Below are 17,006 nucleotides of genomic sequence, written 5' to 3' on the forward strand. Positions count from 1 at the left end.
CGCTTTAAGGGATCATACACAAATGGATTTTTGCAACAAATTTCAGGTTCAGAATTTACTCCACTTTGTTGCATTCATCATTTTAATTATATTTCATGATCATATTTGTTGCTAATATCGAAAAATCTGATAACTTTTAACATTGAAAAATCTCATGTATGACTTAGAAATATAGTAATAGGTAACTGAATCAATGCTTATTATTATTTTTGTTGATTATTGATTATTCAGCAATTTCTGACCTATTAAAGATAATTGGCATTGACGATATTGTTAGAATCGATTTTATGGACCTGCCTTCACCCGAGACTATGATGCGTTCAACTCCTTCCTTCTCTACAAGCTTTGTCTTCGTGGTACAGTTCCTATAATTACATTAAATCTCAAGTTACGTACCTTCAATGGTGTTGAAAATCGTATCATTGTTTTCACCGTCGATGAAAAAATCTGTGTGGATTTTTTAATTGTCCAAAACATCATTAACTAACTCGAACTCGAACTCGGATTACTTGACTTGAAGATCATAAAATATGTAAGTATTTAAGTAAATTTTAGAATAAATTAGAGTTTCTGATATGCGATTCAGGTTGAAGCGGCTGTGTGGTTGTTAAATAGGTGAAACTATTCGAATTAGTGTTTCCCGGTGAGTTCTATGTGTTTTTTTGTATCAATTATATGTCAGATACCGATATTGCATATTTATTCTATGAATCGTTTGTTTTTTAATTCTAAATCAAATAAGTTGTGTTTTTTATGATCGTTGATTGCTGTTAGTTCTTCATTCTTTTGGATGCTGGATTTGGTATGTTTGACTGTAGTAGTCAAATGATATCCTAAAGTGTAGAAACTCATGGGGTAGTTAGCTGATAGGTTTGTTATGATGTTATGTTTAGTTGTGACACTAATCTTAAATGCACATACCTCTAAAGGTATGTGAAAGTTTAATGTGAAATGAATACCTATAAATCTATTGTTATAAATGATTGAGCGTGAATTAAAGTGGGCTATTTTGTTGACCTGATATGCGAATAACCATGTCACATCGGATCACTTATAGTACAAAACTGCAATGGTTAATGTTCTTTAGACCACGATGTTATATACAATAATCCGTTGAGATCACGGGTATACGATAGTTTGATTTTAGTCATTTTTAGTATTATGTTGTTGGTTAGTGATCGTTCTATATACATTGAGATTATGTTCACCTGGATAGCTCGAATATGATGCCTAATATGTAATTCATATGTTGGAGATGCAAAGTCCTCATGCCCATATGATAACAACTTAAGTCTGATATAATGAATATTCTTTAGACCAGAGTTTATGATTTCTAAAATCTAATTTTGATTTAATTTGTGTCATGGTTTGGGATCTAGACAGTGTTGTAAATCTCCTTATTTCTCCCCGAGATCTCATTTTTGGAAGGCGGCCGAGACGAGATGTTAATCTCCCGAGATTTCTCGGTCAACGGGGTCAAACTTGGTCAAAGCTTCGATTTCTCGGATTTTCTCTCTAATTTCTCGAATTTTCTCGTAATTTCTCGAATTTTCTCGCTCATTTTTCATATTTTCATGTAAAATCTCGTAAAAATGTATATAAATATACATATATTTATTTATATATACAAATTTATATTAGAAAACTAAAAAGTCAACATAAGTCAACACCCAAGATCTCCCCGAGATGCCGAGATCTCCCCGAGATGCCGAGATCTCCCAAAAAATGTCCAAACGAGATCTCCTGAGATCCGAGTTCTCCAACCTTGGATCTAGATTAGTGGTGACTTGTGAGTGATCGAGATCCAGTATCCAAGTAAGTATTGAACAAATACTTCCTTTTCGGTCGTTTTTTGTACTCTGTGTATTTCATGATGTTTTGTTGAGTTGCTGAATTAGAAACAGTCACGTATTCGAATTGTTATCTGAAGATAGAAACAATTGATGGCTTAAAACAACGAACAGGTTTGGCACTTTGAACTGGAAGTGTGATATGGGTTGATAGAAAAGTTTGTGTAGAGTACTTTTTCAGAGATTTTTGATGTAATTGTGACATATTTCAAAAGATGGAAAAGTTATAAAAGAGCTTCCACATAAGGGAGGTAAAAATTGGATCCCGTACAAAATATTGTAACTAAAAAGTGTAACAATGGATGCTATCAGGTTCGTGTGTTGTCGGTGCAATTGAATAAGAATGTAAGTCATCATTAAAAGTTTTTTTCCCCATCATTTGTCTTACATTATTTTCAGTGGCCTTGAAACTATTCACTTGCATTTACTTGATATTTGGGTCACTTGTTAGTCCCATGCCCATTGAATTTAAAAGGTTTGCGTACGATCTTTCTAATGGACTTAGATTTATTAACGTCAAGTTAACGTCATGTTATGGTCAAGTTAACGTCATGTTACGTAAAGCTAACGTCATGTTACGTAAAGTTAACGTCATGTTACGTAAAGTTAACGTCAAGTTAAAGTCATGTTACGTAAAGTTAACGTCAATTTAACGTCAAGCTAACGTCAAGTAAACGTCAAGCTCACGTCAAGTTAAAGTCAAGCTAACGTCAAGTTAACGTCAAGCTAACGTCATGTTAACGTCAAGCTAACATCAAGTAAACGTCAAGCTCACGTCAAGTTAACGTCAAATTTACGTCGCGTTAACGTCAAGCTTACGTTAAGCTAACGTCATGTTACATAAATGTTTGACGAGATAGACACAAGAAAAACATTCCTCGAATGAATTATGTGGACGTGATAATTGCCACCATTGAATTATGTGGACGTGATAATTGCCACCAATTGATATGAATATTTTTTCCTGATTATTATTGCTTGGTAACCTAAGAATTAGAATCGGGTATGACCCTAATTCACGCGAATCCTAAAGATAGATCTATGGGCCTTGACAAGCCCCGGTCAGAGAATTTGAACTGCTTTAGTACTTCAAAGTTTATATATTATACAGACGAGAGGTTCTGTTTTGGGGTATTATTTATGCGCATTTTATGTTAAGGTCGGTTACCAAGCCAAGCTATGAAAGCAATGAAAAGTGAATGTTATATATCAAGAGAATGATTTTATACACAGGTTATGTGTATGTTATTTTTGTGCACGAGATATGTGTACGGTTACTAAGATTTATGAAAGATGATTTCGTACATAAGAAAGGTGTACTGTATTAAAAAGATATCGCATGTACATTACAGGTGGGTATAGGATTCGGGCCCAATTATACCATGCAGGATTTAAATCTTGTGGTCTATCAAAATGATGAATTTTATTATTTTATGATAAACCTATGAACTCACCAACCTTTTGGTTGACACTTGAAAGCTTGTTTATTCTCAGATATAAAAGAAATCTTTCGCTGTGCATTTGCTCATTTAGAGATATTACTTGGAGTCATTCATGACATATTTCAAAAGACGTTGCATTCGAGTCATCAAGTTCATCAAGATCGTTATTAAGTCAATTATAGTTGGATGTATTATGAAATGGTATGCATACCGTCAACTTTCAATGAAATGAAAGTTTGTCTTTTAAAAACGAATGCAATGTTTGTAAAATGTATCATTTAGAGGTCAAGTACCTCGCGATGTAACCAACCATTGTGAATCGTTTATAATCGAGATGGACTTCGTCCGGATGAATTAGGACGGGTCGTTTTAGAAAGTTCAAGAAAACTCATCGAAAATCCAAACCGAAACGTCATACCAGAAAGTCAAGTTCGAAGGTTTAAGAAAACTCAATGAAATGTCAAACAGGAAAGTCAGACTAGAAAGTCAATTACAAAGGTTATAGAAAACTCACCGAGAAGTCAAACCGGTAAGCCAGGACAAAAATTGCATTTCAAAGTTTCAAGAAAACTCACCGGAAAGTCAGATCGGAAAGTCAAGTTCAAAAAGTCAAGAAAACTCTTCGGAAAGTGAAACCGAAAATTCAAGTTCGAAGGTTCAAGAAAACTCACCGGAATGTCAAGTTCAAATGTTCCTGAAAACTCGCCGAAAGATCAAATCGAAAAGTCAAATCGAAAACAAGTTTGAAGGTTCAACAAAACTCACCGGATTGTCAAACAGGAAAGTCAATCTGAAAACTTCAAGAAAACTCACTGAAAAGACAAACCGAAATGACGAGTTCGAAGGTTAAAAACTCACCACAAAGTTATACAAGAAAGTTAGATTGGAAAGTTAAGTTTGAAGGTTCAATAAAACTCAATGGAAAGTTAAACTAGAAAGTTAGATCCGAACGGCAAACCGGAAAGATAGATCGGAAAGTCAAGTTCAAATGTTCAAGAAAACTCATCGAAAAGTCAAACCGAAAAGTCAAACCGGAAAGTCAAGTTCGAAGGTTCTAAGAGATCTTACGGAAAGTCAAGTTCAAAGATTCAAAAAAATTCATCGGGAATGTCAAGCCGGAAGGTTAAATTCAAAGGTCCAAGAAAACTCACCGAAAAGACAAAGTAGGTAGCCCCGAAGAAACCAATAAAACCGAAAAAAGAAAATAGGAAAACGGGTTCAACATGTTGATACCTTGAATGGTGGAGAAAAAATATCCTAGCGCAAAAGCGTTAGACAAGACATACACAATTATTTTAAAGATTCATTAGATATATATAATCACAATAAATAAATAAATAAAATGTTGTAATCTATTAAACCCTAAAACAACTTCACGTAAAATATTTTAGGAAATAAGGAAGATAATAAAAAGACATTAAGTTACACACCCCCACCCCCCACCTAGTATTATGTCCTTAGTAGAAACTAAGAAGAGTGTAGCAGATAGGAACGTAGGGTGTCATGGCCATTAATTAATAGTGCAAGTCATATACTTACTGCATATATAAAGTGAAAGGATTCTTAACAAGATAACTGGATCCGAATATGTTAACGGACACATCATCCTGCAAATGGCTATTGAGTTTCTTGATTTCTATAATCCGATTAATCTCCATATGATTTTTGAATTGCCAATATATAGTTAATATTAAAATGCTATAATGATGATGTTATTATTAGGATAATTCCTTTGTTAGGAAAAAATCAAAAAGAAAAAAATCTAAGCATGGTGGGTGATGTCATTAATCTAAATAATTTTGAATTAAAATTAAATCTTATTAATTAATAATTACTAGTTTATAACCTGCGATTTTGCGAGATTATACAATAAACGTTTTTGTATATTTAAAATTAAGCAAATAACTCTGTCAATCCTTGTCATATCAATATGAAATTAGTTTACATGTTCGTGATAGTCCACATTACTTTAATTAATGTTAATGTACATTACAAAATCATGAATTTTGATAGACGTTTAATATTTTGCAAAGACATAATATCATTCGTATATCAAGGTTATGTAAATCTTATAAATGACATGTTATTATTTTGTTAAAGAATAAACAAAGCGATGCCCGTCATCCCAATATCAAGGTTAGGCCTTTTTCAACAAATTTAGAAATCTTTCTTCAAGTTAACGTCATGTTACGTAAAGTTAACGTCAAGCTAACGTCAATCTAACGTCAAGTTAACGTCAAGCTAACGTCAAGCTCACGTCAAGTTAACGTCAAGCTAACAACAAGCTAACGTCAAGTTAACGTCAAACTAACGTCATGTTACGTAAAGTTAACGTCAAGTTAACGTCATGTTAACGTCAAGGTAACGTCAAGCTAACGTCAAGCTAACGTCATGTTACGTAAAGATAACGTCAAGTTAACGTTAAGTTAATGTAAAGTTAACGTGAAGTTAACGTCAAGCTAACGTCAAGCTAACGTCACATTAACGTCAAGCTAACGTCAAGTTAACATCACATTAACGTCAAGCTAGCGTCACATTAACGTCAAGCTAACGTCACGGTAACGTCAAGCTAACGATTGACAAGGATAATCTAAGTTGCAAATTAGAGTGTGCCAAAGAATCATGGAGGATAATTGTGTGATTGGAATGTTTTGTGGCGAGAAAGTGTGACCGATAGGATGCAAGGGTGGCATCAAGGGGGTGTAGAGTTGTGTAAGAACTCGAAAAGTTGAGGAAGGAGTACTTTGATTGTACGCGATGAGGTTTAGATCGCGAGGACGCGATCCAGTTTAAGTGGGGGAGAGTTGTAACACCCCCAATTTTTAATACATCAGAAAGTGTCGCCAGAAAGCGTCAACAAGAAGTGTTGTCATAAAGTGTCAGGAAAAGTCTACCTATACTTATGCATTTTCAGATTTTGCATCAGAATCAGGGTCAGACAACTTCAGTCCCTAAAGTTGGAGATAAAATCTGTTTTCCAGGTCCGAGCCGCGCTGCGGGCCCTTGAGCCGCGTCGCTGCCTAATACATGAACTGATGGTGACTTCCTAATACATGGAGCCGCGCCGCGGCCTATAACTTTAGAAAGTGCTATTCAGCATTTTTAAAAAAGGATTAAATGAGGGTCAGTTTGGTAATTTCACATGGTATTTGGGTTTTGAGCCACAAAACTGATACCAACCTCATCTTATCATCATTTTATACCATATTTTTCCACCCAAACACTCTCAACCTTTTTAGAGTGAGAAAGAGAGTTTAGAGAGAGAGAGAGAGAGCTCTATTTGAGGAAGAAAAAGAGTGAATCGGGTCAAGTCACAAGAGTTAAAGTTGTTCACCTCGTTCACGGCTACGTGGTGATAGTGTTGTTAAGTTCTAACTCCGAATTTCATTGTTTGATTTGATATTAGTTACATCAATTAACGTTAACTAACGTAAAGTAGCGTTAACTAACGTCAAGTAACGTTAACAAACGTCAACTAGGGTCAAGTAACGTTAACTAACGTCAAGTAACGTCAAGCAACGTTAAGTAACATCAAGTAACGTTAAGTTATGTCAAGTAACGTCAAGTAACATTAGGTCAAGTTAAGTAACGTTAAGTAACATCAAGTAACGTTAAGTAACGTTAACTAACGTCAACTAACGTCAAATAACGTCAAGTAACGTTAAGTAACGTTAAGTAACGTCAAGTAACGTGAAGTTACATCAAGTAACGTTAAGTAACGTCAAGTAACGTTAACTAACGTCAAGTAACGTTAACTAGCGTCAAGTAACGTCAAGCAACGTCAAGTAAAGTTAAGTAACATCAAGTAACATCATGTAACATCAAGTAACGTCAAGTAACATTAGGTCACATCAAGTAACGTTAAGTAACATCGAGTAACGTTAAGTAACGTCAAGTAACGTTAACTAACATCAAGTAACGTCAACTAACGTCAAGTAACATTAACGAACGTCAAGTAACGTTAAGTAACGCCAAGTAACGTGAAGTAACGTAAAGTTACATCAAGTAACGTTAAGTAACGTCATGTAACGTTAACTAACGTCAAGTAACGTTCACTAACGTCAATTAATGTCAAGTAACGTTAAGTTACGTTAAGTAACGTCAATTAATGTGAAGTAACGTTAAGTAACGTTAAGTTACGTCAAGTAACGTGAAGTAACGTCAAGTAATGTCAAGTAACGTTAAGTAACATCAAGTAACGTGAAGTAACGTTAAGTAACATTAAGTAACATTAAGTAACATCAAGTAACATCAATTAACATGAAGTTACATCAAGTATCGTTAAGTAACGTCAAGTAAAGTTAACTAACGTCAAGTAACATCAAGTAACGTTAGTTAACGTTACTTGACGTTAGTTGACGTTAGTTAACGTCAAGTTAACGTTATTTGACGTTACTTGATGTAACTTCACGTTATTTATTGTTACTTGACGTTACTTGACGTTACTTGACGTTAGTTAACGTTACTTGACGTTAGTTAACGTAACTTGACGTTACTTAACGTTACTTGACATGACCTAAGGTTACTTGACGTTACTTGATGTTACTTAACGTTACTTGACATAACATAACGTTACTTAATGTTACTTGATGTTACTTAACGTTACTTGACGTTACTTGATGTTACTTTACGTTACTTGACGTAACTAAACATTACTTAACGTTACTTGACGTCACTTGACGTTACTTCACGTCACTTGACGTTACTTGACGTAACTTCACGTAACTTAACGTTACTTGACGTTACTTAACGTTACTTCATGTTACTTGACTTTACCTAATGTTACTTGACTTTACTTGACGTTACTTAACGTTACTTGACGTTAGTTGACGTTAGTTAACGTTACTTGACGTTAGTTAACGTTACTTAACGTTACCTGATGTAACTTCACGTTACTTAACGTTACTTGATGTTACTTAACGTTACTTGACGTTACTTGACGTTAGTTAACGTTACTTGACGTTAGTTAACGTTACTTGACGTTAATTAACGTTAATTAACGTTACTTGACGTTACTTAACATTACTTGACGTGACCCAATGTTACTTGACGTTACTTGATGTTACTTAACGTTACTTGACATAAATTAACGTTAGTTGATGTTACTTGATGTTACTTAACGTTACTTGATGTAACTTCACGTTACTTGATGTTACTTAACGTTACTTCACGTTACTTGACGTAACTTAACATTACTTGACATTACTTAACGTTACTTCAAGTAACTTAACGTTACTTGACATTACTTAACGTTACTTCACGTTAATTGACGTTACTTAACGTTACTTGACGTAACTTAACGTTACTCGACGTTAGTTGACGTTAGTTACCATTACTTTACGTTAGTTAACGTTACATGATGTTACTTAACGTTACTTGATGTAATTTCACGTTACTTAATGTTGCTTGACGTTACTTGACGTTAGTTAACGTTACTTGACGTTAGTTAACGTTACTTGACGTTACTTAACGTTACTTCACGTTACTTGACGTTACTTAACGTTACTTGATGTGACCTAATGTTACTTGACGTTACATGATGTTACTTAACGTTACTTGACATAACTTAACGTTACTTGATGTTACATAACGTAACTTTACGTTACTTGACGTTAGTTGATGTTAGTTGACGTTAGTTGATGTTAGTTGACGTTAGTTAACGTTACTTGACGTTAGTTAACGTTACTTGATGTAACTTCACGTTACTTGATGTTACTTGTCGTTACTTGATGTTACTTGATGTTAATTGATGTTAACGTTAGTTGGCGTTACTTGATGTTACTTGACGTTACTTAACGTTACTTCACGTTACTTCACGTTACTTAACGTTAGTTGGCGTAACTTAACGTTACTTGACGTTACTTAATGTTACTTAACGTTACCTCACGTAATTTAACATTACTTGACGTTACTTAACGTTACTTCACGTTACTTGACGTTACTTAATGTTACTTGACGTAACTTAACATTACTTGACGTTAGTTGACGTTAGTTAACGTTACTTGACGTTAGTTAACGTTACATGACGTTACTTAACGTTAGTTGACGTTAGTTAATGTTACTTGACGTTAGTGAACGTTACACGACGTTACTTAACGTTACTTGATGTAACTTCACGTTACTTAATGTTACTTGACGTAACTTAACGTTACTTGACGTTAGTTAACATTAGTTGATGTTACTTAACGTTACATGACGTTACTTAACGTTACTTGATGTGACGTAATGTTACTTGACGTTACTTAACGTTACTTGACATAACTTAACGTTACTTGACATAACTTAACGTTACTTGACGTTACTTGACGTTACTTGACGTAACTTAACGTTACTTCACGTTACTTAACGTTACTTAACGTTACTTGACGTAACTTAACGTTACTTAACGTTACTTAACATTACTTAACGTTAGTTAACGTTACTTAACGTTAGTTAACGTTACTTGACGTTACTTGACATTAGTTAACATTACTTGACGGTTACTTGATGTTAGTTGACGTTAGTTAACGTTACTTGATGTTACTTGATGTTACTTAAAGTTACTTCAAGTTACTTGACGTTACTTAACGTTACTTCACGTTACTTGACGTTACTTCACGTTACTTCACGTTACTTGACGTTACTTAACGTTACTTAACGTTACTTGACTTTAACGTAACTTAACGTTACTTGACGTTAATTGACGTTACTTAATGTCACTTGACGTTACTTGACGTAACTTCACGTAACTTAACGTTACTTGACGTTACTTGACGTTACTTCACGTTAATTGATGTTACTTAACGTTACGTGACGTCACTTAACGTTACTTGACGTTAGTTGACGTTAGTTAACGTTACACGACGTTAGTTAACGTTACATGACGTTACTTAACGTTACTTGATGTAACTTCACGTTACTTAACGTTACTTGACGTTACTTGACGTTAGTTAACATTACTTGACGTTACTTGACGTTAGTTAACGTTACTTGACGTTAGTTAACGTTACTTGACGTTACTTAACGTTAATTAACGTTACTTGACGTAACTTAACATTACTTGACGTAACTTAACATTACTTGACGTTACTTGACGTTAGTTAACGTTAGTTGACGTTACTTGACGTAACTTAACGTTACTTGACGTTAGTTAACGTTACTTGACGTAACTTAACGTTACTTGACGTTAGTTAACGTTACTTGACGTGACGTCATGTTACTTGATGAAATGCCTCGTTCATATTAATTATAAACGTTTCATATTAATTGGTTTCTTTGCGAGGTTTTGACCTCTATATGAGACGTTTTTCAAATCTTGCATTCGTTTTTAAAAACAACCATAACCTTTATTATTGAATAAAGGTCTTAATGACATAATTTAGATTGTCTATCAAAGACAATCTCATCAAATAAATAAGTTTTTACACAACCCATTACAATATGATCAAATATATTACAACAAATACTCCGAATGCAAGTTTAAACAATATAAACAATTATGCCGACTCCTAATCTTGACCTTGGATTGGCATACGACAGCGGAAGCGTTTTTAATATTCACCTGAGAATAAACATGCTTAAAACGTCAACAAAAATGTTGGTGAGTCATAGGTTTAATTTCTATATAATAATCATAAAATTTAATAAGCCACAAGATTTTATTTAATTAAATGCACAGGATCATTACAACTGCAAAAATCATTCATACGATGAGTCGCCTGATAACCGACCTTAACATAGAGTGCTTAAGATATCTGGCATCATACATTTCACTATTCAAATGTATGACAAGAACCCTTCGAAGTACTAAAGCATTTCCACTATTCGAAAATGGGGGTGGTTGGTGCCCGTAGATCTACCTTTAGGATTCGCGTCAATTAGTGTTTTTCACTAATTCTTAGGTTATCAAACATAATAATAATAAGTACAGATATCCGGTATAACAAAACAGTCGTAGAATGTAGTTTCATGAACTTGTGCTTATTTTGTAAAACATTTATAAATTTGCATGTATTCTCATCCCAAAATAATTTAGATAGTAAAAATAGGACTATAACTCACTTGTGATGATTTCCGAATAGATGGTGATAAGACTTGGCCTTTTGACAAATTCATGAACCTAATAATAATATTCCTGTGTCAAGATATATATATATATATATATATATATATATATATATATATATATATATATATATATATATATATATATATATATATATATATATATATATATATATATATATATATATATATAATCAATATTCCATACTTATGATACTTGTGATAATTTTAATTGTCCATTATTAGTAGTCCAACGTTCGTAGTCCAATAGTCCAATAGTCCAACAGTATAAATATATATATAAATATAAATGCGTATATTGTGTTAGAATTCACTAACACTATAATATATTGTCTTAATATAATAAGACACATAATATGTATATTGTCTGAAGCAATCCGCGACCCATTGTATACATGTCTCAGGCTCGATCACAACTCAAAGTATATAATATTTTGGAATCCACTTCGACCCACAGCTAACTCGAAATTACTGCCAATGGTGTCTTATAGTTCGTTCCAATAATATATATAGAAGGAATCAAAATGATATGTCAAAACGCTGTATACAGATCCACGGTGATCAAGTCATATATATATATATATGGTGTCTTACGATCTTTATTAAGACTATAATATATTGTCGTAGAACTTAATCACGACTATTATAAATTGTATTTCCATAAGTTCGGGAACAAGACATGTATAAATACAGGTAGGATACAAGGTAAGTTAGTTAGGATAAGGATAGCATCCATTTTTATTAATCAAAACCATAACTAAAAACAAGTAAAAATATCCAATTTTGTTTTACCCATAATTTCTTCTTTACAAATCCGTTTTGAGTGATTCGAGTTTCCATGGTTTCGTATCGAACTCAAAATTATTAATTTTAATAGAAAAAGTATAAGTTTATAGTCAAAAATACAGCTTAGGTGTCAAATAAGAGAAGATAGTCATATCCGTCGTAAGAACGACATCTTGATGACCCTTTTGAAAAACATACTTCCACTTAGAGTTTAACCATGGATTTTGGATATTTCATATCCATATAAAATAAGATTTTTCACTAAAGGAAAACTTTTAATTCAAAGTTTAAGATAGGTTTTTAAAATTAAACCCAAAACAGCCCCCGATGATCTATGACAGCGTATGTTCAGTTTTAAGGTGTTCTTCGTGTTTACAAGTTTTATATCCTTATGTTAGATTGACATACTGTCATAATACATGTGTTGAAGTATTTTAAAAGTCAATTTAGAAGGATTAAATTTGTTTGTGAATAAGTTTAGAATTAATCTAAACTATGTTCTTGTTGTCGTAAGTTATAAACTCATAATAAGATAACTATATGGATATGAATCGAAAAAGATTATGAATAAGGTGACTATCTCAAATTAAATGAACAAAGTTGCTGAGAAAATAAAATGATAATCTTGTGATCAAAGATATCCTTGATGGCTTGTAATCCTTGGAGTAGAATCATAGAATGAACAAAAGTTCGAATAAAATTTCTATCTTGAATTAAGATAGTTATAAGTATATGAATTGAACCAAAGCTTATATATGATTCTTACCTTGATAAAGAGGAGTAGATGAGTTAACAAAGTGTTCTTGAAGCTAGTTTATGATCAAAGTGAATGAAGATTTTCTAGTACTTGAAGTATGTGTGTTTAAAGAGTGTTTAAAGAGTAAGAAATGGAGAGAATACTTGGAGTTCTTGTGTGTGAGTATTATGAGAGTGAAGGTAAGTTAAATAGCTGATATGAATGAGTAAAAAGAGTGTTAAAAGTCTTGGTTCATGCATATGGTTAAGAGACTTTATCAAAATTTAGAATATAACATAATAATGCAAACTAGAAGTTAAATGTTGGTTCCCACAAGTCTCCATCATGTTTATCCTTGTCTTGTAACTCATAGGGCTACTAAGGAGGCTATAATTGGTATTTCATATTGGTATATACTCATAGTATTTAAGTACGGAAACTGGGTATGATACGGGTGTAAATACCAAATGAATACGAATAGAATTCTTGATGGAATTGAATGAGATTATGAGTATAGCTATCTTTGTTGAGTATAAGTATGTTAGTATATATGTTTAAGTCCTTTAAAAGTGTATTAATACATATTAATACAATACATATACATACATTTTAATTTAGAAGTTATTACAACGTTAATCGTTATATATATATATATATATATATGTATATAATCTTGAAGTCTTTAAGTTAGTAATCTCATTTTATGTATATAACCAATTGTTATTATATGTAATGAGATACTTAAATATCATTTTATCAAATCATAAGTATATATATATCCATATATACATCATTATATAATTATTTCGAGTTATGACGTTCGTGAATCGTCAGACAACTGGGTGGCCAAACATTTGTATAAAATTCATTTCAAATAACCAAATCTTAATGAGTTTGATTGCTTAACATATTGGAAACATTAATTATGTAAATATTAATCTTCTATATATTAGCGGAAAAATTCGGGTCGTTACATTACACACCCGTTAAGTTAAATTTCGTCCTGAAATTTAGAATTGTACCTAGTTAACGTGCGATATCGGGAAACAAATGTGGGTACTTCAGCTTCATTTGGTATTCTCGTTCCCAAGTAAATTCAGGTCCTCTACGAGCATTCCATCAAACCTTAACGATTGGTATCTTACTTTGTTTGAGTCGTTTGACCTCACGATCCATAATTTTGATGGGTTCTTCGACGAAATTTAGTTTCTCGTCAATCTTAATTTCGTCTAAAGGGATAATGAGATCTTCGGTAGCTAGGCATTTCTTCAGGTTCGAAACATGAAAGGTGTTATGAATCTTTTCTAATTGTGGAGGTAGCTCAAGTCGATAGGCTACCGGCCCAATGCGTTTTTCAATCTTGAATGGCCCAATGTATCTTGGGCTCAATTTCCCCCGCTTTCCAAAACGAATAACACCTTTCCAAGGTGATACCTTAAGCATAACCATATCACCCTCCTCAAACTCTAAAGGTTTTCTCCTAATATCTGCATAGCTCTTTTGTTGACTCCGGGCTGTTTTCAATCGTTGCTGAATCTGAATGATTTTATCGGTGGTTTCTTGGATAATTTCTGGACCTGTAATCTGTTTATCCCCCACATCACTCTAACAAATCGGAGACTTGCACTTCCTACCATAAAGTGCCTCGAATGGTGCCGCCTCAATACTAGAATGGTAGCTGTTGTTGTAGGAAAACTCAGCTAACGGTTGATGTCGATCCCAACTGCTTCCAAAATCAATAACACATGCTCGTAGCATGTCTTCGAGTGTCTGAATCGTCCTTTCACTCTGCCCATCAGTTTGTGGATGATAGGCTGTACTTAAATCTAGATGAGTTCCCAACGCTTCGTGTAATGCCTGCCAGAATCTGGAAGTAAATCTGCTATCACGATCAGAGATAATAGAGATTGGTATACCATGTCTAGAAACAACTTCTTTCAGGTATAATCTTGCTAATTTCTCTATACCATCCTCTTCTTTTATTGGCAGAAAGTGTGCTGACTTAGTAAGACGATCGACTATTACCCAAATCATATCATAACCACCTGCGGTTCTCGGTAACTTAGCAATGAAATCCATGGTAATGTTTTTCCATTTCCATTCTGGGATTTCAGGTTGTTGGAGTAGACCCGATGGTTTCTGATGTTCAGCTTTGACTTTAGAACAAGTCAAACATGCTCCTACATATGTGGCTATATCGGCCTTCATTCCTGGCCACCAAAAGTTTCTCTTGAGGTCTTGGTACATTTTTCTCGCTCTGGGATGTATTGAATATATGGTTTTATGTGCTTCATCTAGTACCACTTTCCGCAAATCCCCATTCTTTGGTACCCAAATTCTTTCAGCTAAATACCTGATTCCGTCTTCTCAAATATTAAGCTGTTTTTCTAATCCTTTGGGTATTTTCTTTCCAAAAATTCCTTCCTTCAAAACCTCATGTTGTGCCTCTTTTATTCGAGTAGTAAGATTAGTATGAATAATCATGTTCATAGCTTTTACTCGAATAGGTTCTCTTTCCTTTCGACTCAAGGCAGCGGATACCACATTCGCTTTCCCCGGGTGGTAACGGATTTCACAATTATAATCATTTAACAGCTCAACCCACCTACGCTGCCTCATATTTAGTTGCTTTTGATTTAAAATATGTTGGAGACTTTTGTGGTCGGTGTATACAATAAACTTAACCCCATATAGATAATGTATCCACATCTTTAATGCAAAAACAATGGCGCCCAATTCCAGATCATGTGTGGTGTAGTTTTATTCATGAATTTTGAGTTGTCGAGAAGCATATGCAATCACCTTCTTTCGTTGCATAAGAACACACCCAAAACCCATTCTTGATGCGTCGCAGTAGATAACAAAATCTTCCATTCCGTCAGGTAACGATAAAATAGGTCCCGTAGTCAACTTCTTTTTCAACAATTGGAAGGGACCCTCTTGTTCGGAAGTCCATTCATACTTTTTCCCCTTGTGTGTCAAGGCAGTTAAAGGTTTGGCTACTCGGGAGAAATCTTGAATAAATCTCCTATAATAACCGGCTAAACCCAAAAATTGACGTATTTGCGTTGGAGTTTTCGGGGTTTCCCAATTTTTGATGGCTTCGATCTTGGTGGGATCAACTTTGATTCCATTACTACTGACTACGTGGCCAAGAAATTGTACTTCATTTAACCAAAAAGCGCACTTAGAGAATTTTGCATAAAGTTGTTCTTTTCTTAACAACTCTAATACAAGTCTCAATTGTTGTTCGTGTTCTTGGTTATTCTTCGAATAGATAAGAATGTCATCAATAAAGACAATAACAAACTTATCTAAATATGGACTACATACTCGGTGCATGAGATCCATGAAAACTGCGGGTGCATTGGTTAGACCGAATGGCATAACCATAAATTCGTAATGGCCATAACGAGTTCTGATGGCTATTTTTGGTATATCGGCTTCTTTAACCCTCAGTTGATGATAACCCTATCTTAAGTCGATTTTGGAGTATACGCTCGAACCTTGGAGTTGATCAAATAGGTCGTCGATTCGGGGTAAAGGGTATCGGTTTTTGATGGTTACTTTGTTCAGCTCACGGTAATCGATACACATGCGAAAAGACCCATCTTTCTTTTTAATGAACAAAATTGGAGCTCCCCATGGTGACGTACTCGGTTGAATAAAACCACGTTCTAATAATTCTTGTAGCTGACTTTGTAATTCTTTCATTTCGGTGGGCGCAAGTCTATATGGAGCACGAGCTATTGGTGCGGCTCCTGGTATAAGATCTATTTAAAATTCAACGGATCGGTGTGGAGGTAGTCCCGGTAATTCGTCCGGAAACACCTCAGGAAATTCTCTTGCAACAGGAACGTCATCGATTTTCTTTTCTTATTTTTCAACCTTCTCGACGTGTGCTAGTATGACATAGCAAACTTTTTTTATTAGTTTGCACGCCTTCAAACTACTAATAAGATTTAATTTGGCATTACCCTTTTCTCCGTACACCATTAAGGGTAACCAGTTTTCTCTCGGAATGCGAATCGCCTTCTCATGACAAACAACTCCGGCTTTCACCTTGGACATCCAGTCCATTCCAATAATTACGTTGAAGCTTCCCAATTCCACCGGTATTAAATCAAT

The sequence above is a fragment of the Rutidosis leptorrhynchoides genome, chromosome 7 (assembly GCF_046630445.1).
Source record: "Rutidosis leptorrhynchoides isolate AG116_Rl617_1_P2 chromosome 7, CSIRO_AGI_Rlap_v1, whole genome shotgun sequence".
In the NCBI taxonomy this organism is placed as follows: Eukaryota; Viridiplantae; Streptophyta; class Magnoliopsida; order Asterales; family Asteraceae; genus Rutidosis; species Rutidosis leptorrhynchoides.